The 25,541-nt window shown below is 42.7% G+C and overlaps 1 long non-coding RNA gene across 1 annotated transcript; it reads right to left on the bottom strand.

Annotated features, from left to right (window-relative positions):
- Nucleotides 1-213: 213 nt before the first annotated feature.
- Nucleotides 214-19,908, bottom strand: LOC148686350 (uncharacterized). Its single transcript, XR_015949386.1, has 3 exons — nucleotides 18,406-19,908; nucleotides 1,961-2,080; nucleotides 214-641 (listed from the first exon to the last, which is right to left on the bottom strand). It is a non-coding gene; the product is annotated as an uncharacterized LOC148686350 (long non-coding RNA).
- Nucleotides 19,909-25,541: the final 5,633 nt, after the last annotated feature.

Genomic DNA, 25,541 nt, shown 5'->3' with positions numbered 1-25,541 from the left:
AGAAGAGGCCAAGGGGCGATCTGTCACAGTATCATATTGTCGCAGGGGCCAACCAGATGCCTAGGGGAAGCTACATGGAGAACAGAGTATAGCCATCACAGAGTATAGCCATTGGCAGTCCTACACTCCATGAATTTGCCCAATCCTCTTTCAAAACCATCAAAGATGGTGGCCACCACTGTGGGAACAGAATTCTGTTTTGTCAGTCCTGAATTTTACACCCCAAATCTATTTATTGACTTCATATTTCAACAGAAATCTCTCAGTTTACAAGTCCCAGCAAAAAACAATCAATACAAGAAATGCAATAGAAAAGCAACATTCAAAACTAAACAACACTACTGCCAAGAGTCACAATCAATCACCACCACCACCATCATGACAACAGGATTCTGGTTATAGGGTTTTGCAATGACCTGGTACATATCTGGACAATATAGTGCCCTCCAGATGTAGCTGGACTCCAACTCGCACTGGCTCCAGCCAGTATGGCCGTTGGTCAGGGATGATGGGAGTTGTAGTCCAACAAAGTTCAGGAGGGCTCCACATTGCCTTACATTTAACTAGCAGCTTGTTCCCCTTTCTGATCTTCCGTTTGCACCCACTTGATCTTGTGATCTTCCTTCTTGTATCTCCTTTGCCTAGGAAAGTAGGAAACAATGAAATGAGACCTTTCCTTGGTTAGGTAAAGGTAAAGGGACCCCTGACCGTTAAGTCCAGTCACCACGGGCGACTCTGGGGTTGCGGCGCTCATCTCGCTTTACTGGCTGAGGGAGCCGGCGTACAGCTTCAAGGTCATGTGGCCAGCATGACTAAGCTGCTTCTGGTGACCCAGAGCAGCACACGGAAACGCTGTTTACCTTCCCGCCGGAGCGGTACCTATTTATCTACTTGCACTTTGACGTGCTTTCGAACTGTTAGGTGGGCAGGAGCTGGGACCGAGCAACAGGAGCTCACCCCGTCGTGGGGATTCGAACCGTCGACCTTCTGATCGGCAAGCCCTAGGCTCTGTGGTTTAACCCACAGAGCCACCCGCGTGCCTTCCTTGCCTTGGTTAGCTTAAGTTAAAAACCGATACAAACTATTTGGTGAAAAATGATACTTCGGAATTGTTGGTGGGGTTTTTTGTGTGTGTGTGGTGAAACACCCTTCCTGAAAAAAATATGTTTGAATCTGGGGTCGAAACAGAATGTGGGCAGGGCCATCTCATTCATACTTGCAAGAACATTCACACAAATGGTTCAGAAACTTCTCCTTCCCTCCACCTCAAAAAAAAAAAAAAACTGGCAAAAAATGTGACAACATTATTATGATGAACATCAGAATGAAAGAGGTCCTAAATAAAGAACATCAAATTTATCTGGACAAAATGCTCGTGCTCAATTCAACATCAAAGTGAATTATTTGTTTTCACATCATAGGGGGATTTTCTTTAAGTATGGATTAGCAATGGGCTGTGTAAAAACTGACCACCTGAATCATTCTTAGGTTGTCATTGCTATGACAGTGGGAATCCTGGCTAACCCGGGGATAACACTTTGGTCTTTGGGAGTTGGTGTGCTGCTGCTGCTGCATGCTCTCGATAGGCAAGATCCAATACGCTCCCAAGCAAACCCTAGACTGACCCTTGACTCTTCCTCTGAAATATGACCATAAAAATAATGAGTCTGTAAACTGCTTTTGGCAATTATATCATTCCTGGAATGAAAGGACATTGTCATTAGCATGCAGCTTATGGACACCAGCTTGCTGGGCTTGGCTTGCAGCCAAGCTGGGAAAGGGAGCCGGACTTAAAAAACTGACACAGGTTCAATGGGATAATTAGGCAGGTTTTGTTTGAGTTTGTTGATCTAAATGTGCAAGAGATTAGCCTTTCCCCTTTCAGCTCTGGGTAATGATCACAGCTAACAGGTGGCAAGCTAATGGCAGAACATGAAAATAATACTTTGTTTCCTGGTACCTTTCTTTGTTGTTTTTCCATAGGGGATTTCTTCAACATCTTCCAACCAACAGACAGCATTTGGCCGTCCCCTTCACGTCCTCACTTCCTTCTTGCTTTTGGATAATTTCTTTTTCCTATCTGGAAAAAAGAAGAGCACCATCCATACTATCCATTTCAATTTGCAGTTTTTAAAAACACACACTCCAAAATGCACTCCAAAATGACAAAGGTTTACAAAATGATCCAAGGACTGCCTTTAATGATTTAAACAGGTGTGAGGAACCTTTGGCCCTCCAGATGATGCTACAACTACAGTTCTCATCACCCCCGACCACTGACCATGCTTGCTGAGGCTGATGGGATGTGTAGTTCAGCAACATCTGGAGGGCCACAGGTGTTGGAGATTCATTCCCCGTGTTTGCATTCATGGGATTGTTGCTTATCACATGTTGGTGTATGTTTTCATTCCACAGAGTCGGATGTGACGAAGACAGGATGTTTGTGTAACTGTGTTTCCTGAAGTTCATTGTCCTTTGTTCATTCTCTTTGCTGTCTGATGCTAGAGAGAGGGGGAGCCATGTTGCAGTGCCCCATGTGTGTTTATATGTAAATAAAATAGATTTGCCAAATGCTGAGCTACTGAGTTCTGTTACGCAACTGCGCAAACTCTGCAGATCCGTAAGTGTGCTGATGTCAGTTGGCATCAGTCGCTGTGATGTTCAGGCTGGAGTAAGCTCCTTAAGCTCCCGAACGATCGACCAGGAGGGAGGGAACATGCCAGTCAGGCATGTGTCTCTGCCAGGGTTATACTCGAGAGTAAGAGATCCTAACAACAGGTTTCCAATGCCTGTTTTAAAAGTTCCCCCTACAAGCACAGATTGCAGCTGCTCTAAGCAGCAAGAATGGCCAGTTGCTACTGGGACTGGATACAACCAGGTAGGGCTAGGAGAGAGCCTTGTCTGAAACCTCAGCGAGCTGCTTCCAATCAGTGCAGACAATACTAAGCTAGATAGATCAATGGTCTGACTTAGTAGAAGGCAGCTTCCTATGCCACAAATCCCACTTGAGTGTTGGGATATGCCAATATATGCCATCTTTCCCAGGGACATTGTACAAAAAATACATTGTTTGTTGTTTAATTTTTAAATTTTCTGTTTTACAATTTAGAATATTCGTTTCAACAACCTTAAAATATCAATGACTTCCCTTCTTCTCTTCCCATGGTTCATTTTGCATAACATAAATCCTTGCATATTTTATATAAACTAAACCATTCAGTATTCCATGATTACTTCCATCAAAGCTTATTCACACTGTTGAATTTATCTTAATTCTGCCAACGTTTACAAGTGTACGCAATTTCCCCCCATATATTCAATAAACACTTCCCAATCTTTAAATGAATGTTCTTCTTAGTTCTCTTATTCTGTAAGTGAGATCCGCAAGCTGTGCATATTCCATCAGTTTAAGTTGCCATTCTTCTTCGGTTGGGACCTCACTCGTTTTCCATTTTTGGCCTAACAAAACACAGGCTGCGTAGTGGCATACATAAATAACCTTTTTTGACACCTGGGAATTCCCATCTGAATTATCCCCAACAAAAAGGACTCTGGGTTTGTGTTTGTGTGTGTGTGTGTGAAAAGGGGGCTTTTAAACATTTTTTTTCAATTCATTATAAATTACTCCCCAATAATTTTTTACTCTTTTACAGATACACCACATATGAAATAACGTACAAAAAGATACATAGTTTAAATCAACCTTCCCCAGTTTTCCTGAGTGCCTTCCATATGTTTTGGACTACAACTCCCATCAGCCCCAGCCAGCGCAGCACTGGGCTGACGAAGATTGATTTAAATATTCTGATGGTTTGAAGACTCTGGTATTTAATCCCAAAGGTTTGACAGTTCAGTCATCATTTATGGGCTATGCAGTCAAATTCCACTCAGCCAACAGTTGTTTGCTATCCTGCTTGCAGCTTTCTTTCAAAGATCTGAGAACCATTATATCACCATCACCCTGGAGCCTTCAGTCCCCTAAGCTAAACATGACCAGCTCTTCAACCTTTCTTGCTATCTCTTATCGTTGCTGCTCTTGTTTGGGATGCCCAGCAGCTTCTCAAATTGCATGGGCCAATGCTGTGCGCAGCGCTCCGGCTTCTGGGCCGTCGCCAAGTCCTGTGGAATAATATATTCCTAATACTTAGATACATGTGCTTCTGATGAAGCCCTCATAAAGATCGCTTTCTTTTTAGAGCAATAATTTCTGTGCCGCGGTTGCCAAAGGCCTTTGCAATGCTTACCGCGCTTAAAGCCACAAAGAAAACCTGTAGGTGGATTAGGAGGAGAGAAGAACCCCTTTCAGGCATTCTTTGAATGTGTGAACGGGGAGGGAGGGAGATCGATTGCACTGACCTCCACACATTCATCTGAAGGTCAGGACAAAGCCTACCTCACCCTTCCCCAACCTGGTGCCTTACCAATTGCTGGAAACTGCAGGAGATGAGCCACTGCCATGATCCAGCAGGTTTTTCTTAGATGCCTTGGACTGCAATTCCCATCATCCCTGACCATTGGCCATGCTGGCTGGAACTTGGAGTACACACAGGGTTCTCTTAAGAACATAAGAAGGTGCAGCAATCCTAAACTGAGTGATGTGTTTCTATGTGTTCATTCACCACACATAAAAGAAGTCCTGTGACACTTTCAAAAGTGTATGGCCACATTAGCCCAGTTGGCTTAGTGTGCCACATTACCCATCTCAGCACTCAGAGAACAATAACATGCCAATGTTGATTTTAATTCATTTGAATCGTTCACTCTTTTGACAAGGCAAGTACCATATCCTGGTGTTAAGCCACAGGATTTTGGGTTTCTTAAAGTAGTTAGTGCCTTCCATCATGTTCTCGGGTACTTTTTGCTCACCATGCAATTGTCAAAAGGAAAAGTAATAACCAGATAGAGCTATGAAATAGGGGGGACTTCCAGCTAAATATATTGTGATGGACATGTTTTAAATGTATACTGTTGGAGTTATTCCAGGGCTATGTTATGTGAAGAAACAGGAATAGCTGATTCTTAAACAGTGTCTACAGTTACCAAAAATCACAACATGGGGAGATAACTGACTAGTGTTGCTTTGTTTCAGTCCCATAGGATTCTCCCACAAAGAGAAATTAATACCATCAATTCTGAATTATGCTTTTAAAACTCCCAGTTTTAGAATGAGGGGTGAATAAGCTCAGAATGAAGGTTCAAAAACACCTTCGCAGTGAGAAAAAAATAGTGCGAAGAAGGTGCTGTTAAGATCCGAAGGCGGAAAGAGGGAGAAAAAAACGTGCCACATCTTATGTGCTATTTTCACCTCAGGGCTTTCACCAAGAGTCCAAGAGATGGAGGATAAATTTGACCTGGTCTGCATTTAAAGGTGAGCCAACCTTTAAACAGCAGGTTCAGAGGTGAGGCAGATAATTGGTGCCACTGGGTGCTTGGGGAGCGGGTGGGATTTTTCTTTGGTGAGGAAGTGTTAACGTCCCTTCCTGCACACTACTGTTCCGATCCTGCTGTTGAAGGTTGGGGAAAGATCCGTGTCTCCATCAATGAAGTATTCAGCACCATGTGCCATGGGCCTCTAGAATCCTGGACAACCCTCCTGCCCCCATTAAATGGAGAACGGCAATGACTAAATTGCCGGATGGGAATCTGAATACACAACTGGTGCAGCTGAATATGCTGGATAGTCCACAACCAGCAGCTGAGGTTGAATGTACTGCTTGAGGAGCTTTGACATAACAAATGGAGAGTGAAGGCATGAGGCACATGAGTACCCAGATGTGTATTTTACAGATGTTCTTCCCTATGGGTCTTGTTGATGAATGGAGTATCCCAGCTCCTCGCTGACAATGAACACACAGGTACCTTTCAATTTCGAATGTGTATTAATGTACAGCCTCTTCCACTATCTGGGGCTACGGTGAGCGGTTGCCGCTCACATGTAATTAACTGTGCACAATAATAGCTTAGAAGCAACCAAAGCCATTAATCTGCTCAGAACTGTTCAGATAAAGAGGGGATTTATTAATCTAGAATCTTCTCACTTTCTATCCAATACACATAGCCCCTCTTCTTAAAGAAGGCTTTGCCTGCTTGAAAACCTAAAACCATAAATATCTTCCACTGGGAACTCTAACAATGGTTTGAGATTTGGTCCAGAAAATAAATAAGCACCAGGTGTTGCAAGCAGCTTGTTTTAGAGGCCTCTAGAAGAGATTCTGAAAAATCCTTATGGTGTCTCTGATAATATATTGCTTAATAATGTCGTCAGCTCCCTACACTTCCCCTTTAGAGGAAAATGATGGATGGTGATTTTACGCTACATAATGAAGTCATCCAATGATCTCCGTACTCTACGGTATAGAGGATTTTAAAGCAGCCCTACAAGGGCACCCATGCAAAAGAGGCAATAAAGAAGGAAAACAGTAAATACTAGTTGATTAGATTCAACTGTCATACTCAGGAGGTGATCCACTGAAATCAACTAGCATAAGTCAATTTATTTCAATGGGTCTACTTCAGAACATTTTGGGGTGGGGTGGTGTTGCTACAACCCTATGTGTTTTAGAACTGCAAGGCTGCAATATGGAGATATTTGCACGTGAAATGTGAAGTTTTCCATGGAACTGGTGATAGGGGGAGGGGGGCTATAAATAATTCTACTAAAAAGATGCAATCTCTTCCTCAAAGAGGAAGAGCAGTTTAATTCCAAGAAATGAAAAGACTGAGCACATGTGTACAGTCAAATTAGATGCACTTCGGCTCAGCGAATGCATTATACTAAATACGTCAGCGGGGGGAGGGGGGCTGCAGGTGTGATCCTATTCTTTCCCATATACACATCAACTGTTCTATAATATAATACGTGTACAAGACAAGAGTAATCTCGAATCAGAAAAAAAGCATGGAAAAGCAAATGACAGCTTTTTGATCTAAGACCCCAGCTTTTTGCAGGGACACAGAAAATCAAAATCGTGATTTGGTGGACATTCAGCTTGATTTTCTCAGTGAAATAAACAGGGCTTTGAGGCTGCAGTGTTGTCCCCACTTATCTGGAGCTACATTCTAGTGAAGTCAATGGGACTGACCTCTGAGTAGATATCAGGATTGCACAGCAAATTGCTTGCACCTTAATTGTGGAATCCTCCAGCCACTAAAGTTAGTTCTGCAGAGCCGATTAAATGCATAGGACTGTACCAATTGTTGGGCACAGGTATAATAAATTTCCTGAATGCTTAATCTTTGGGCCAAATGAAATGTGATGTTAATTACATGAACATTTGCTTTTTTTTGCAGGGATTTGTTTTTCACCCGGAACTCACTGGAACTCAGTTACAGCACCTCTCAGGTGACCACCACTGCCATTATAAGAGAACTCATGGTGAGTTCTGGCACCTCTTTTTTTTTTTTTTTAAGGAAAATAGCACTGCTTTTTTGTTTGTTTGCAATGCCAATGGAGGCTTAGCTCCTGAAGCAAATAGTAGTTGTAGAGGAGGGAAAGGGCTATAATCCCACTGTCTCTCCCCTGTATTCCCAGTGAGGCTTTCCCTCACCCTTCCTGATAGATTACACACTAACACACTCTGCATATGACTTACATTTGTGCAATTAATATCACCTTTATTTTGGCCGATCCACCCATCCCTAGACTTTCTTGCAAATAAATTTAAATAGGATTGCACCATGTGGAGGCTTTTCTTGGAGTAAGACCCATTGAACTCAGTAGGATTTACTGCAGGATGAAAACACATAAGAATGCACTTTTGAACACTCAGGTGTTGCGCGTATTTAACAAAAATCTGTTTCTTCTTCATCACAGGGTAACTGAAGGTTGTGTTTAAAAGAGCCCTGGAGTTTAAAGCAGGAATTAGACACCCATTAAATGGTTTAGTAATTATTTTATTTTATTTGCTTATTTTCGTCAAAGGAGTCCAGACTGTTTCAATTCAGATTCTTTAGTTCATGGGTCTTTTGGTACCATTGTGTCTCTCTGGTTGACTAATCTGGTGGGGAGTACATTTATTTGAAAAAAACCATGCTTGAACATCCAGCCATTGGACCTGATGCCTATAAAATATTTTCGTTAGGTCTGGAGCCTCTCAAGGGTAAACTTACAGGTGCTAAAGACAGAACAGCTGCAACAAGTGATGGATTTAGGGAATGGGGCTGCATTTTAAAAACCAAGATGACCAAATGATACATTTTACAATCAAAGGCTCAGCTTATGTTAAAGATTAGAATGCCTTTATAAATGTTTCTCTTCTTCCCTTGAGGCTTTTAAAAATCAGCAAAAGGGCAGCTAACTCAAGACTAATGACCAAAGGATGTGTCTATTACTTGCAAATTTCAGACTCACCGAAAAGTGGCAGGATAAACTGATTAACATACACATGTATATGTACGGTATATTGACCAAATTCATAAAAAATGGTTCATATGAGAGCTTCAAGCTAATGATATGTGATTATTTTTTCTGAAAATTATTTATAACATTTACATTGCACTCTTGAATGCCTAATCAAAGCAATATATAATTATATGTTACATTATATTATATATATATATATATATATATATATATATATATATATATATATATATATTACAATATATAATATATTTTTATTATGTTATATTAATGTTATCTTCTTCTTCTTATATTGTTATGTGCCACCCCAATCTCCAAAGCAGTGCAAGATTCCAGGAGTCCGGGCATTTTCCTGGGTTTCGTGTTTCCTTTGCAAATGAGACATAGCGGAAACTGTGGTATCTTTATCAAATATATGGTTTATTTACACATATATACAAGCTGAGCCTATGATGCTGGGGCTTCCAGCTTTACACTCCAAGAGAGACCTGCTTCTCCCATGGCCACAGCCCTAGATTCATCCTGTCAGACCACATGGTGCTCTGATCACCCATCCTCAGCTTGCCATGTTTAACAGGCTGACACTTTTCAGCTGGGTCTCATTCTGTGGAGAAAATCTGCAGCCAAAATGAAAATTTAAGTTTACTGTATAAAGGGATTAAGCCTTACAGAGAGCTGAATTCCTAGAGAGGACACCTCTGTGATGTCATTTCCCAGGAAATTTAGACAAAGGATGTTAAGCCCTACTATTTCCTCCTTACCTCTTTTTCATTTGCCTGTTGATGGTCTCTCCAGAAAGCAAGCAATACCTTAAGTACTTTTAGTATGTAGAAACTAAAACCACTTCCACGCCTGCGCAGGAGATGGAGTTGTGGGCGTCACAACCCGATCACGTGCACAGGGGCTGAGAGTACAGCAACTGTGTGATTGGTGGAGGGTGGGGGTTTCCGCCCATACCAAAACAAAGGGGCTGTCCAATCCGGACAGCCTGGGGGGGGGGAACGTGTCCTACTGTATTTAAGCAGGAGGAGGGCGGGAACCCACCCTCTTTTGGCCCAACTCCCAGCTGCATAGGTTCACCCGCCCACCTGCCCTTTAGTTTAGCTCATGACTTTGCTATGGACTTTGGTTGGTCGCCTTGGTTGGCTAAGGGACTTTCCCCCAATTGGAGTAGCCAAACAGGGTTTTTTCGTCTACCTCGTAGCAATCAGTCACAACTTTTGGTTTTGGCGGTTAGGCATTGGAAATCTTCAATACAGGTGGGGAGGGGAGGTAGTGCCATCACCTGCCCCTCATTTTGAAGGGTACTCCTTTAAAGGTTTCCGGGGGCAGAGTGGTCCGGTCTGGCGCCTAGGGAGGCAAGGGACTGAAGGCATGCCCCTAATGGTAATCACAGGGGGAGTTACGGTTGATGTACATCATTGGACTCCTTACTGGTGATTAAACCTTCAGGGCTTCAACACACGGGTTGAAGTCAAATATAGACAGTTAGGGTCCAATGCCTAAGCCAATACCGCTCAACATCTGTAACCAATAAAGTTGTGGCCTTTACGCCCATTAAATTCAAATTCTTGTGTCTGTCTTTATTTCACGGGGAGGGAGGGACGTTGCCACGCAACTTATAAGTATCACTGCACTGCCTGCTTTATATTCTTCACTGTTTCTATGCTAAATCCTGGCAAGACTTATATGTGAGTAAACATTTAATTATTGTAATACAGGAAACTGTTTGAATTACAGTGGTACCATGTGTTACAGACGCTTCAGGTTACAGACGCTTCAGGTTACAGACTCTGCTAACTCAGAAATAGTACCTTGGGTTAAGAACTTTGCTTCAGGATGAGAACAGAAATTGCGCGGTGGCTGCGCAGCGGCAGCAGGAGGCCCCATTAGCTAAAGTGGTACTTCAGGATAAGAACAGTTTCAGGTTAAGAACAGACCTCCAGAACGAATTAAGTTCTTAACCCGAGGTATCGCTGTATGCGTATGTTTGGTAATTTCTGCTGTAAATTTTAGTAGCTGTAAATAATGTTTATTAGTATTACGATGGTTTGTAATTTCCTTAGATGGTTTCCCAATAAAATATGTTTAGAAAGTATAGAAACATTTATTAATAACCATGTATTCTAGAGGCCTGCAGATCAATCTCTCCCTCTGCTATCTATTCCCTGTTATAAACATCAGAATGACACCCATCACTCTCTGCTTGGGCATATTAGTCTACTGTCTGTAAGCAAAATGATGAGTGATGTATATTGTTGGGTTGACCCAGCATGTCTGTTCTTATGTTTGTAAGAATTATCCCCATGCAGTTTAATGGCAGAACTTCAAGAGAGAAACAGTTATTTATTTATTTGTTTGTTTGTTTGTTTGTTTGTTTGTTTTGGAGGAGTGGGGAAGAACCACATTAGTAACTTCAGTCAAGCTAAGAAAATGGTCAGCACAAATCTGGATATTGGACTGTTAGCATTTTTTTTTCCATTTTGAGAAAAATCACATGGCTTGCCTAATTTATTTCTGATTTTTCTTCCTTCATAAATAACGTTTGTCAGGAAAGCAAAGTCCAACTGTATATTTATCATGTTGGTTTTTTTTAAATAAAAAACACACACACCAAAAATGCACATAGTAACGTCCTTATATCATATTCTTCCAAAATTCTTTTATGTACTTTATAAACACTATTAATCATGCAGAGCACATGTTGGTGGTGTTAGCTGAAGCACGCAACTTGGGTTTGGAAAGTCTGGAGTCATAATGCTTTTGATTGTAAAGTCAACATCTCTGCATTAACCCTATCAAAACAAATGGCTAACTGGCCTCCTTTTTTATTTATTTAAATGCACCACACACACACACGAGACACACAGACAGACACACAGACACAGACACAGACACACAGACACACACACACAGTAGTTTTTCCAGGAGACCCCATGTGGTGGCTGAATCTGTTGCGTGTTCAGACCCAGAGACCTCCATCATCATATTAACAATAATTTTATTATTTATACCCCACCCATCTGGCTGAGTTGCCCCAGCCACTCTGGGTGGCTTCCAACATATATAAAAACATAATAAAACATTAAGCATTAAAATACTTCCCTTTACAGGGCGGCCTTCAGATGTCTTCTAAAGGTTTTATAAGTTATTTATCTCCTTAGCTCGGGGGTCACATAACTCTATACCCTCCAACATTTCTCTGATGAAAATAGGGACATCCTAAGGAAAAGTGGGACTTTTCAGGGATCAAATCAGAAACTGGAATGGCTTCTGTAAATCTGGGACTGTCCCTGGAAAATAGGGACACTTGGACGGTCGGAAATGTATTGGGTCTACCTTTTTTTTTTTTAATGTATTGGGTCTACCTGACTCTATCTGCTACAACACACTTTTTCTTTCTTCAAGGCAAACTTCCATACCTAAGCACTTCTTGTCAGAATGGTTTTATGATTCTAAAGCACCACTGCATAGATGCATCACAAGAATGTCATTTCTGCATATATGGCAGGGATATGTTTGCCCTCACTCCCCTCTTAACAAAGATGACTCAGGAATTTTAGTTGCTCCTCAAAAGAAGTCATTTGAGGCCCAACAGTCAACAGGGAAGGCGGGAAGCTTGGCCTCATAAGACTGCCCCTCTCCCAGCTATTTCTCCTTGCAAGTTTGCAGCTCCCTCCCTCCCTCCCTATATGCTGTGTGGGCTTTGGTGTGTCTTGTCTGTTGAAGGCTCTGAGTCAGAATTTTTGAGGGAGATATCCTTGAGTTGCCTTAGGGTTGTCGTGTTTTTTCTCCTACTGATGGGACTAATTCAGTGGGCAGTCTGGGAGCTGTGTGGTCTGGTAGTCATGGTGGACACCGAGCATGGGCAGGTAATGAAGTGGGTGAGAAAATAGTTGGGAAACTGAGGCATTATTGGGTTAAGGGCACCTTTCAGGGATCTTCCAGTGCTTTATACCTGGTGGGACTTGTGGGTGCTCTTTAGGCCTGGCCTCTTAGGCAAACACTGCACAGTGCGACCTGAGTGCATGTGTTGATTTCATAACCGACACTTCTAGCAAGCAGAAGGTTATCTCTCCCCCCCCCCCTGCGAACCTAAGCTGGGAAGCCACAGGCTGAGACTGCATCACATGGCTAGAAGGCTGGAGAGATGCTTCTCTACTAGGATTAGCTGAATTCTTACTGGCCTCTACGTCTTTGAATTGGTTAATTGGGTTAATGTAGATTGGCAGCTCTTCCCACTTGTTACATTCTAATAAGTATAACCAGTGCTTTTTTCCTGGGGGGTATGCAGGGGTACTCATACCCCTAAATATTTTGTGCATCTAAGTTTGGCCTCATTGAGGGGCCATATTTCAATACGAATAGGAAAATGAGAGTACCCCTAAACATTTTTAAAAAAGAAAAAAAGCACTGAACGTAACTGTCAGAGGGTCATCGTGGCTACTCTAGAGTCCAGTTTGTCTTTATAGACTTTTATTGTGCAAGGTATTTACAGTGCAGAGACAGCTTAAAACATGACCTCTCGTTCCGAATCAGAATCCGGCAATGGCGTACGTCTGTTCTTACACCAGCAAAGTAGTCGGGGCACCCCAAAACGCCTCCCCCTTGACCTGCGTTGCAGTGCTCTCCTTAACTCTTGCGCCGGAAGGAGCGATGCCCTCTCAGTCTCCTCCCTGTCAGGGCAGTGGAAGGGCTCTCCAGCATCCTTGAGCCCTTGCCTGCAACTCTCCTCCCCTGAGCCTTCCCATGGTTCCGCACTCCTGTTTCTCTCTCCCTCCGAGTCTTCCCCCCCCCCCTGGCTGCTTCAGAGCCACTGCTGCTCCCTGTGCTAGGTGAGGTGGACGTCAGGATGATGGGGGCTGGCTCCCTGTAGGGAGTCACCCTTACAGTAACCTTATTCCAATGCTATCTCAAGTGAGTCTTCTTTTCAGGTGTAATATTGTCATCAGTCTGAACGGACCATTCGCTTACAAACCGGCATCATAGAATCCAATGAACTGTCTGTATTCAGCTGTATCTTCAGCTGAATTAATATGAGGAATATAAAAAGTAGAATGAGTTTGCCTTCTATCTTACCCTCCCAAGATTATTGTTTTCCTTTTCAGATGCACAAAGAGGTTTTTTGCGGGGATGAGATATGCTAAATGCACAACAAGGATTTGTTATGCAAACGTGCAATGCGAAGGCAGGCGGAAGCAGAAGGTACGCGTGTAACAAGGCGGGATCGTCATCTAGAGGAATACAATCAAAGTAAATCTAGGATCCGTAAACAGCATATAATTAGCCAGTGTTTTTCTATTTGCTTCCTTTAATATGCAATTGGGGGAAATGCAATAAAATGTCAAGGACTCAATTAAACAGATGGTTCTACGCCGCTTATTTGTCTCCACTTTATTGTTTGCGTCAATTAAAGACAAAGCACCTTGATGGAAAGTGACTCACAGATTCCTGTAAAGCAGTTTTCTTAAGAGAGCATGTGGGGTGGGGTGGGGAGGGGGGAGCTGAAGGAAGAGGCCTCATATCATGAGCTTTTATTAGGAGTATTATTATGTCTCATTAATTAATCTGGTCATTGCTCTAGTGACGTCTTGGGCTCATTTCACAGGAAAAAATTAGCCTTGATCGCCAAGTTAAAGAGACAATTACAGGAAGGCCAAATTATGCCTACATTTCATTCCCTTGAAGGCAGTGGGCCAAGTTCATGTCAAATCCATAATAACTAGACTATCCCCCACTAAAAACAGCTCCTGTGGACCTACGTCACAAGTCATTTGTAATGTACGCAGAGGATGTATTGATCTTCCTTGAGCTTCCTTTCTCATAAACTCATAACAGCAGAAGATGGGAGTTGTAAGCAAGCTACTTCTGTTTATGCACAGGCAATGCATCAACCCCCTTGGAAAAAAATCTAATAAGTCACTATTAAGAAACCAAAAAGACTTGGCCTTTAAAATTTATTTCCCCGTTCCAAGTGGTAGTTAATTCACAAAATATCAAATGAGCTGCTTTGTCACTGCAGAAGGCCAGCAAGTGTACTCAAGGTTTATTTTTATCTGCCGTTCACATTGTCACGTTTGCCCGGCTTGTTCTCCGTTAAAGAGTTTATGTTTATTCCCCCTCACCCCCCCTTCTAAATAAAAAAGTATACTTGACTGTTTCAGGCAAGTCAACTGTTTTGCATATAAAGTTTCCAGATCTGCACTGGATCTGACAACTCAGTTTTGATCAGAAACAGAAGCTGCCATGCCTATGTTTCTTGTTTCTTTACAGTACAATCTTATGGCATGCTTACTCAGCAGGATGCCTAATGAGACTTCTTACTTCTGGGTAAGTGTGTACTGGCATTTCTGTAACATTTCTGACTGCATTCCTAAAGACTGACAACACACTCCAAAACTTTGGATAACCCCACCCAGCATTTTTATGTACTGTATATTTCGCTCCATAAGACACACTTTTTTCCTCCTAAAAAGTAAGAGAATATGTCTGTGCGTCTTATTGAGCAAATGCATGGTCCCTGGAGCCGAATTGCCCAGGGGAGAAAAGCAGATCATGCATGTTTTTTTTGGGTTTTTTTTTAAGAAAGAGCTAAAGGCTAACAAGAGGGAAGGAGGGTATTTAAAGGAACCCGCTCAGCAGCTGATTGCAAGAGATGGGGAGGGAGATAAGAGAAGTTAGCTCCCTTCCCGGCCCGCTCCCTTGCCCAGGCCTCCATTGTTGTGTTTCCCCAGCTGACATGTGACTGGCTGATTAGATTATCTGTCTGGAAACTGTAGAAATGGCTCCATTTCCTTTCCTAAAGAAGCTGCAGAACTGTGAGTTGAACCCCATAAAAACAGGATATTCCCCCCCTTTGCAAGGTAAGCTCAACAACTTTGAGCTGATCTTCAAAAATGGAGCTTTCCCCCTTTGCAAAAAAGCTGCACAACTGTGAGCTGATGCTCAAAAAACGGGGCTTTCCCCATTTGTAAAAGAAGCTGCACGACTTTGAGGTGACCCCCCCCCAAATACCAGGGCTTTCCCCCTTTCCTCCTCTAAAAATTAGATGCGTCTTATGGAGCGAAAAATACGGTAGTTGTTAAACAGCATAAGGGATAAAATCAAACCCTGAGGCTCTATGGGGCTGAAAAGCACTCTCCAAGCATCAATCTCTGGAAACAACCATCCAAGTAGGACCGGAACCACCACAAAGCAGTGTCACCCACCCATAATATGGACAGCTGCTACCATGGTTGACAGCACTGAAAGCCACTGTGAGGCTGAAAGAATTAACAGAGACAATTTTCCCCTGTCTCTCCTGTCAGAGGTCATCATACAGGGTGACCCAAGCAGTTTCTGTGCCAAAACCAGGCCCAAACCCCAACTGAAATGGATCTAGAAAATGGTCTGAAGAACGATCACATCTGGCTTGAAACAGGGAGAGGATGACTGTCTCTGCTTCCTTTCATAAATGGTGGCTGAGATCATGCAGTCATCCAAATAACTTTTGGAATATTTGCATAGGCATGCCATATTGCTACTTGGACCCATGGCAGAGTACACACAAAACTTGCCACCAGGAGAAGGAAGGAAAAAGAAAAATAGGCAGCCACACAATTGGTAGTGAGGCAGGTTGTCCCTTATTCAAGGCTGAACTTAGCCCAGAGGTTTGCACAGTTTGTTTCCACCCACTTCACTTTTCCTGATCAGCTGTAAATTAGGAAGTATAAGAATAATCTCCAGGCTTGACTCAAGGTGAACACAGAGACACAGTGGCCTTTAAAAACCAAACTGCTTATGGCTCCTAGCAGCTGGCAAACAACCTCCCTTATTCACTTTCCCTTCCCAATTCAGGAATAAATATTGTCCCTCTAGAGCTGGCTTGCTGTTCTCACCCTGTCAAGATTACACTGTTCTGCTCAGGCAACAAATTGAACCTCTTTTTTAAAATTTGTATTATTTTCCCTCCAGTATCCTATTTGCCTCTTTCCACTGCCAAGACTTCGTACTTCCTATTATAACACTGAGAACAACTTAGCTACATGGATCTGATTCAAGTTCAGTCCCCCAGAGGTGCAGCAAGCTGAAAATGAACTCCATCCTCATGTAAATTTTCGATGAAGCTGCACATTGATTTTGTTATTGCTGGCCACCCAGATCACATTTGTTGGATCGCAGCGATAGAACTGGTCCATTATGTTTGCTATCGTTTACAGCTACTCTGTGCGCTAACTGTCCTCAGTTGTGTTTTTTTGGTCTTTGGGGAAATGGAGGCAGGATATTTGCCATAAAATTTTCACCGTTTGAATTTTCTCACTTGCCGCACTCTCTCAGAGACCGAGAGGCATGGCCCAGTTCAAATTAAGCACTTTTAAATCCCACTAGCTTTAAGGTACTGCACATAGGAACCTAGGAAGATGCCTTTTACAGAGTCAGACCTTTTGCTCACCTAGCTCAGTACTGCCTACAGTGATTGGCAGCAGCTCTCGGGGGATCAGACAGAGGGCATTCTCAGCCCTATCTGGGGGATGCCAAGGATTGAATCTGGAACCTTCTGCATGCAAATGCTTGAAGATGAATATGGAGCAGTAAGAGATACAGAGTTGGATCCAGTCTGGATTCCTAACCCCACCTACCAGGGAGTAAGCCCCATTAAATTCAGCAGGGCTGCCTTCCAAGTTGGTGTGCATAGAAAAGCATGCTTTAGTTGCTTGCATTTATGTTCATGCTGAAATCAATGGGATTAAGTTGCAAGTAACTTGCCCCATTGATGGGACCCAATGACAGCTAACTGAATCCAACCCATTATTTGCCTACTGCTGGCATGGCTTTAGGTGGAGGTGTATGTAACTGGTCTCTTGAATTTTTTCCACCCTGTCTGGAGGTAGAGAAATGGCTGAGAGATTATTTCACCAGATTTCTCTAGCGGGAGGAGAAATTCTCCACCTGTTTCTTGAGGGGTAATTGGCAATGATAAGGGCAGCAACTCTTCATTTTGACTGTGTTGGCAGCCCAGCCACACCGTTCTGCATCCTCCCCAATGCCACAGATCCAGCCTTATTCCAAGGCACTGTGGGGAAATGTGCACAATAATAATAATTTCAAATTAAAATATAATTTTAAAATGGCAGATTATATCCCTCAACCCCGGGACATTCTCAGAATTTTTCTCAAGGGAGAAAAAAGTCTTCTCTGCAATTTCAGCTCAATTCTAGTTCTAGCTCTTACTCTATTGACTTGCCTTCAACAAATGATGCAAGACACATAGAATCATAGAGTTGGAAGAGACCACAAGGGCTATCCAGTCCAACCCCGGGCCCAGCCAAGCAGGAAACAAAATCAAATAATTCTTGATATATGCCTGTCAAGCCTCTGCTTAAAGACCTCCAAAGGAGACTCCACCACACTCCTTGGTAGCAAATTCCACTGCCGAACAGCTCTTACTGTCAGGAAGTTCTTCCTAATGTTTAGGTGGAATCTTCTTTCTTGTAGTTTGAATCCATTGCTCCGTGTCCGCTTCTCTGGAGCAGCAGAAAACAACCTTTCTCCCTCCTCTATATGACATCCTTTTATATATTTGAACATGGCTATCATATCACCCCTTAACCTTCTCTTCTCCAGGCTAAACATACCCAGCTCCCTAAGCCGTTCCTCATAAGGCATCGTTTCCAGGCCTTTGACCATTTTGGTTGCCCTCTTCTGGATACATCCCAGCTTGTCAGTATCCTTCTTGAACTGTGGTGCCCAGAACTGGACACAGTACTCCAGGTGAGGTCTGGCCAGAGCAGAATACAGTGGTACTATTACTTCCCTTGATCTAGATGCTATACTCCTATTGATGCAGCCTAGAATTGCATTGGCTTTTTTAGCTGCTGCACCACACTGTTGACTCATGTCAAGTTTGTAGTCTACCAAGACTCCTAGATCCTTTTCACATATACTGCTCTCAAGCCAGGTTTTGCATTATGCTTAATATTTACAGTGCAAACATATAAGAACCCGAGAAACTGACAGATTCTCCAATCCCTCTTATTTATCTGTTTAATATGTTTATATCCTACCTTTCTCTCCGTGGAGCTTGAGAAGGCTTACATCTCCCCTTCTCATTTAATCCCTACAAAAATCCTGTGAGGTAGGTTAGGCTGAGCGAGACAATGTGACTGTCCCAAGGCCCATTGAACTTTATGGCTGAGTGTGGATTCAAATCGTGGTCTCCCGGGTCCTAACCTGATGCTCCAACCGCTTTACCACACTGGCTCCACCTATTAGTAGGTACGACGACTAAGTTTAGTGGGCCTTTGTCATTTATCTTCGCCTGCGTTCTGATGAAATCAGTGCCGCTTTTAGAATGCGATTTGCAATCCGCTGGCCGACAGGGTGCCTGGCGGAGAAAGTGTTTATAAGCAGGGCAGCTGCCGAGCTTCGCGAGTTGACAGCCGAATCCTCTGTCCCAGGTTTCCTCTCGAGCCCCTTTGCATTCTTTACGGTCCCCTTGCTGAGAGGCTGCGCGATGGAGGAGGTGTTTACAGGCAGAGGTGACGCAGAACCTGCACATGCTCGCGGCCCTGTCCCACAGTTGTAAAAGCCATCAAGTAATCCCAGGCTTCCTTGCAGCAGGAGATGTCAGGTGATATGATGAAGATGCTGACTGGTATGCACTTCTCCAAAAGACCAGGAAGAACATCTGTCACCAACATTTCGACTTCAGCTGCTGCCGCACCTGGTTGCTCTCTCTGCAAGTTCCTGTTGTATTCGCCTGCCATATGCTCAGACATCCGGCCGTTGCTTTATAATTTCTCTGCTGCTTATTGTGGTCAAGTAATTTGCCCAAGGAAAGCAGAAAAAGCACTTAAGTGAGTTATCAAGTGCCACATGGTTCATTCTACGCAGCAGTTCTCATGAGTTCTCTTAGGGTTAACCCTTTGCATAATTTCACATGAGGATGTCCGGCCAACGGCCCATCTAGTCCAGCATCTGCTTCTCACAGTGAGAGCCTGTGTGAAACCTACAAGCAGGACCCAAGCACAAGAATAATAGAACTGTGGAGTTGGAAGGGAACACAAGGATCATATACTCCAACCCCCAAAGAGCGCTCTCTCTATCTCCCCTTCTGTGTCTTCCAGCAGTTGGTATTCAGAAGCGTCAGTGCCTCCAACTATTCCCCAACTACTTGGTGACAGAGATGGAGAAGCAACGCACATTCCTTAGACGTCTCTGTATCATGTCAGATCATTCATGAGGATTGAATGAAATCTCTTACTAATAGTTGGAAGCAGCACCAATCCCCCATTCCTGTTAACGAAGGAATGGATGCATCAACCCTTTAAAGCCCACTATTGTGCAGATGGCTTCTGTTTCCTAAATCCTAATGGAGGACATATTCATCAAGCATTTAAGAAACACTTCCCAGGAAGAAACTGCTAAATGGTGATAGGAGACAATGATTTGTTTTTTTCAAAGGCATTGTTAAGCGCCGTTCCCGTTGAATAATAACCTATAAATATTGTAGATGAAAGTGTCGTATTTTTGAAACCATTATTGTTTCCCATTGTCTGAACTCTGGAATGACTGCATGTGAATCATCACTGGCTTATTTGTTCATTCATTATCCAGAGGAAAACAACAGCCCCGTATCTCCATATCTTGCGCACAATAAGCTGACACATAATCAAAATAAAGGATGCTAAAGCCATTCAAATGGTACTTGTTCCATAGAAACTGCTCTTTTCTCAAAATGCTGTTGATTTTTTATTTATTTATTTTTTTGAATGCAGAATGGCCAATCGTGGGACACTAAATATAGCAAATGAATGACAAATGTAGCAGAGAATTTAGAAAGGACACAAGGGGAAAATGAATGGATTTGCTTGATCTTTGGGAAGTAGCGTGTTATATGACACAATACACTGTAAGAATGTCTGAATCCTATGACAAAGGATGAATCATGAGGATAATGAGAATAACGTGGGAAAGAAGTGACCAAGAAATATGCTAGTTAGAAGCAATATGAAAAGCCATTAAATGAGAAGCCAACACACAGTGGACAAGCAGATTGTTGAACAAAGACATTGTCTGGACCTTCTGAGAGTAAAAAGTTGATATCTGCCATCAGCAGCCACTGAGCATATTTCTACACTTTTGTTAAAAATTGTGCTTTTTTTACATTTAGTAAAACTATGTTTTCTGTGAGGCGGGTGATCCTTCCACCAGCTCTTAAGCTGTTTTTATCATACACTTTATAAATCGATAGGCAGTGGGTAGCCAGTGGCAGATGGAAAGCAGGGATGGGGAATCTGTCGCCTTCCAAATGTTGTTGGACTACAACTCCCATCAAGCCAGACTATTGGCTATGCCAGCTGGGGATGATGGGAGCTGAAGTCCAATAACATCTGGAGGACTACCAGTTGATGTAGAGCTTTGAATTATGGGTATTCAAGGCAGAAACTCTTGTTACTGGCTAGTACAGCTTACCGGTATATATCTACGGGGTATGTGTTTATCTCCAATCCCTCCCCACAAATAACACTGGATCACAATACGTTTGGTGAGGCCGAATTGAAAGTGGGGGAAATGAGCACTTTTCTAGAAATGATTTGGCAGTGACAAAAATGCAACATATTCCCTTTGTTGATTTTTTTTGGGCTGGGATGTTACTCTGAAAGGGGCAGATATGTAGTGCACATTTGGAATGAGGATGATCAGTGATCCAGTACAGTGGTACCTCTGGTTAAGAACTTAATTCGTTCCAGAGGTCCATTCTTAACCTGAAACTGTTCTTAACCTGAAGCACCACTTTAGCTAATGGGGCCTCCTGCTGCTGCCATGCCGCCGGAGCACGATTTCTGTTCTCATCCTGAAGCAACGTTCTTAACCTGAGGTACTACTTCCGGGTTAGCGGAGTCTGTAACCTGAAGCGTTTGTAACCCAAAGCGTTTGTAACCCGAGGCACCACTGTAAAGTGATCAGTTCATGAAACTTTGCCTGCTCTCTTATCAGTTTTCATTTGCCCTCAGTGGTGGCATTAGGCATCCAAAGGTGATTCCCTATTTTGTATTGTGATGTCATAACATGTGTTATGGAATCGCTGATTGCCTGGATGCACTGAAAGATGGAGAAAGAAACAATAACTTTAAAAACTGTGCTTAAGCAGGGAAAATGAACAGCAAAGAACAGGCATGAGGCAGGGAATGAGAGTTTGGACAGGTTTCATCTCCCATGGAAGTTATCTTTTCAAAACAATAATAGAAATGGGTGAACATTTGTCACAACAAACAATGATACAGTAGTGTATATAAGAGGTGCTCAAGGGATGATACTTGTTTTGGATTTTCTTTTCCTTTGGCCTGTGTTCTTTGTTTATGAAAAGGAACTGGCTGCTAAAGTTATTTCATGGCATGTGACATCTGTCTGAGTAGCTTTCTACAGAAACCTACAAAAACAAGGACTTGTATCTGGTTCTGTCATGGTTAGCGCCTGAGATTTATTATGTTAATAATATCCTAGATTTCCCATAAAGGTAACAGAAGAAGTACTCATTTTTATAGCTTTGGATAAGTCACTTGCATGGCTCATGATTTAGGCAAGTAATAAAACTCTTTATGAAATTTATTTGGAAAAAAAGAGTAGCTTTTGCACGTGCTCAGTAGCTGTTTTCCAAGTTCAATGCCTTGTCCTTTTTCATCTTGTTCCCTTCAAACTCTTTGGAATTTGCCAATCAGATTTCCATCTATTTAATCTTCAAGGAATTTTATGGAGGAGAAGAACAACGCACACATATACAAGAAATTTGAAATAGTAATCCTATGCATTCAACATCTCACCCCATTCCCTGGTTTGAGGTTTTAAAGAGTTTTAAATGGATCGTGTCAGGCGTGTTTCGCACCTCAGAGAAAATGAGCTTTTGTACATTGCTGAAAGTAGGAGTTATAAATACTGGAGGTGCTAAGAAGGCCTTATGATGCACTGGTTGACTGACCAAACCACTAATGGTCCCTCATCATGCTGGAAAATAGTGACCACAAGGCCCGTTGTTGTTCAACCTCTTTATATGAAGGGGATGCTCATCAAATGTTTAGATGACATCAAACTGGGAGGGGAAGTTAATGCCACAGAAGACAGCATCAGGATTCAAGATGACCTTAATGGATTGGAGAACAGGGCCAAAATGAACAAAATGAATTTCAATAGGGACAAATGTAAGAACCAGCTGCACAAATATAAGATGGGGAGCAGTTGGCTTGCCAGTGGTCCATGTAAAAAGGATCTAGGGGACTTAATAGACTTAATAGACCACAAGCTCAACATGAGTCAACAATGTGATGCAGCAGCAAAAAAGCTAATGCTATTCTAGGCTGCATGAACAGAAGTATAGTGTACCAATCAAGGGAAGTCATAGTCCTGCTGTATTCTGCCTTGGTCAGACCACACCTGAAGTACTGTGTACTGTTCCGGGCACAATTTAAGAAGGATATTGACAAACTGGAATGTGTGCCGAGGAGACCCATTATGATTAATGGATCCATCTTATTCATAGTGATTATTTTCAATAGGTCTGCTCTCAGTAAAGGCTAGTTTAATATTACCCAGCGTTTGGATGGGATTGTCTGATGGTCTTGTGGCTTATGCCATGATACAATTCTTGCTCTTTAAGGTGCCACAAGACTATTTCTGATATCTATCTAATGTCTCCGTTGGCCTTAACTAAAAAGATTCACACTGGAAAAACATATCTCCTGGGTTCATAATCACCCTGAAGTAAACTGAGAGCATTTTATGTTTCCACTATAGTCATTGAGAGGGTGTTAGTATCCCCCAAAGCAAAGTAACCAAAAAGTCTCTCTTTCCCTTTTCACATATACCTTATTGACAGGATAAAGCCTACTGGTATTGCGTTGGGCATTCAGAAGGGTTTTACGATGGTGCAATCTGTTATGGGCTCTGCAACACCATGTGATCAAGGAATAAAGGTACTTGTGAAAAGAGGGACACCTACTGGCCATATTTCAGAACATACTTACCATATTGCTGTCTATCAGAGGCCACCAGATTCTCAAAATACAAGGTGACCTTGTCAAGGGACGTGAACACACTTGTTGGTGGAGGCCCGTTATTTTTTATGAGCCTTTTCAATAATTATCTGTGCTTGGCCACGAAACAGCAAAAGACTAGACCATGGCAAGCAGTCAGGGGCCTTCAGAGAGGTGGTGTCCCAGGTTCAAGATCTTATTTTCTCAGGCTATTAAACCTGAAGGATAATATTTTAATGATGTTTTATTGGTATGCCTGGTGTACAGTTTCATAACATTGCCACCACCTTGGAAAAATTTGTAATAGTTCTATAGAAGGGTTGCTACAAATTTGCCTTCCAACTTCCAAACAGACTACTTGCATGGGATATCCAAGAGACCCACACATATTTTTGCTAACTTGTTGGTTGCCTAGCATTCCTCCTGCAGGAATGTTAAAGCAGCCCCCATCATCCTTGACAATCAGCCGTGCTGGCTGGGGCCGATAGGAATTGTAGTCCAACAACACAGGTTGCCCATCCCTGTTTCAAAGCATACTGTTTCAAAGCATTCCCACAGAGAAGGAAGTTTGCCTTTCACTGCATTTGCTTCTCTGCTATCCATGCCCAAGGGCAGAGGGGCTAATAAGGAGTCTGTTTTTGGAGTTGGGTGGGTTACAGACCAAGGGAGGTTTTTGAACTGCTGGATACCAAACCTTCCTCTTCCCCAACTTGCCCCCGGGGGTGGGCGAGTACACCAAACCCTGAAGCTGACTTACAGTGGTACCTTGGGTTACAAACACTTTGGGTTACAGACTCCGCTAACCTGGAAGTAGTACCTTGGGTTAAGAACTTTACCTCAGGATGAGAAGAGAAATCGTGAGGCGGCAGCATGGCAGCAGCGGGAGGCCCCATTAGCTAAAGTGGTACCTCAGGTTAAGAACGGTTTCAGGTTAAGAATGGACCTCCGGAACAAATTAAGTTCATAACCAGAGGTACCGCTTTATTTTCCCTCCAGGGGAAATAACATACCTCCAGGGTTAAACTGCTGTGAGAAAACACTTGCTGCCTATCTCCTCAGAAAATGGAGGCCTTCTGGAGCTTCTGTTGTAGTTATAACAAGGTTTACACCTCATAGTGCTTCCCCGACGAGAGCAAGCCTTCGTTGCTAAAGCGTAACAGACAGGCATCGGTAGCTGCCTTGCCCTCCCTCCACAAAACTATTTTAAGCAGAACAGACAAGAAATCTGGGAGGATGGAGCGAATTGCCATGTGTCACACCCACCCCACCACCATCTTAGAAACAGCAATAGAAACAGAATCTACCCAGGGGAGCAGAATGGTTATATTTAAAACACAGCCACTTTCAACCATATTGGATCTCTCCCTATGTGCCAGAAATGGTAATGAGCTAATGACTTGCAGCCTCTTTCCGCCACCAACTAGTTGAGCTGATGCAGTTGGATGTGAATCCATTTGGACTCATGGAACGGGCTTTGCTCCAGCCAGTTTTCAGGTTAGCTAGCAGAAACCTAGAGATATAAATTTCAAACTCTCTTGCAGGGCAGGTATGTCATCATATGAGCTTGTCCTCTTTGGTTTCTGTTAAATTAAATAAGAAAAATGCACTAAAAAGGAAGCAGAGAAGCTTATTGAGGTTTTCATGGAGGAGAGGGCTATTGATGGCTGCTTGCCACAATGGCTATGTTCTGCCTCCATAGTTGGAAGTAGCAATGTTTCTGAATACCATTTGCCAGAAAGCACTGGAGGGAGAGTGCTCTTGTGCTCAGGTCCGACATCCGGCTTCCCCACAGGCATTTGAGACCAGGATGCTCGATTAGGTGGGCCGTTGGCCTGATCCAGCAGGCTCTTCTTATGTCAGGCACAGCAGAGTGCCTGACCAGGTAAGTTAAGTACCTACCATAAAAATCACTCTCGGCTTGAGAAGCAGCTGACCTTGGAATATGGTTATCAACAAGAAAGATAAATATATAAAAAGATAATTTTAAGAAAATATGGAATGAAATTAAAAGAAATCTAGAAATCTGGGGAAGGATTAATCTTTCCCTGTCAGGGAAAATTGCAGCAATAAAGATGAGTGCTCTGCCAAAGATACTATTTCTATTTCAGATGATCCCGGTGATAAATAACAATATATCCTTCAAAAAATGGCAAAAAGATATTTCAAATTTT

This window comes from Zootoca vivipara, chromosome 3 (assembly GCF_965207765.1).
Source record: "Zootoca vivipara chromosome 3, rZooViv2.hap1.1, whole genome shotgun sequence".
In the NCBI taxonomy this organism is placed as follows: Eukaryota; Metazoa; Chordata; class Lepidosauria; order Squamata; family Lacertidae; genus Zootoca; species Zootoca vivipara.
The sequence above is the reverse complement of the archived record's forward strand: the minus strand, read 5'-3'. Positions and strand labels throughout refer to the sequence as shown.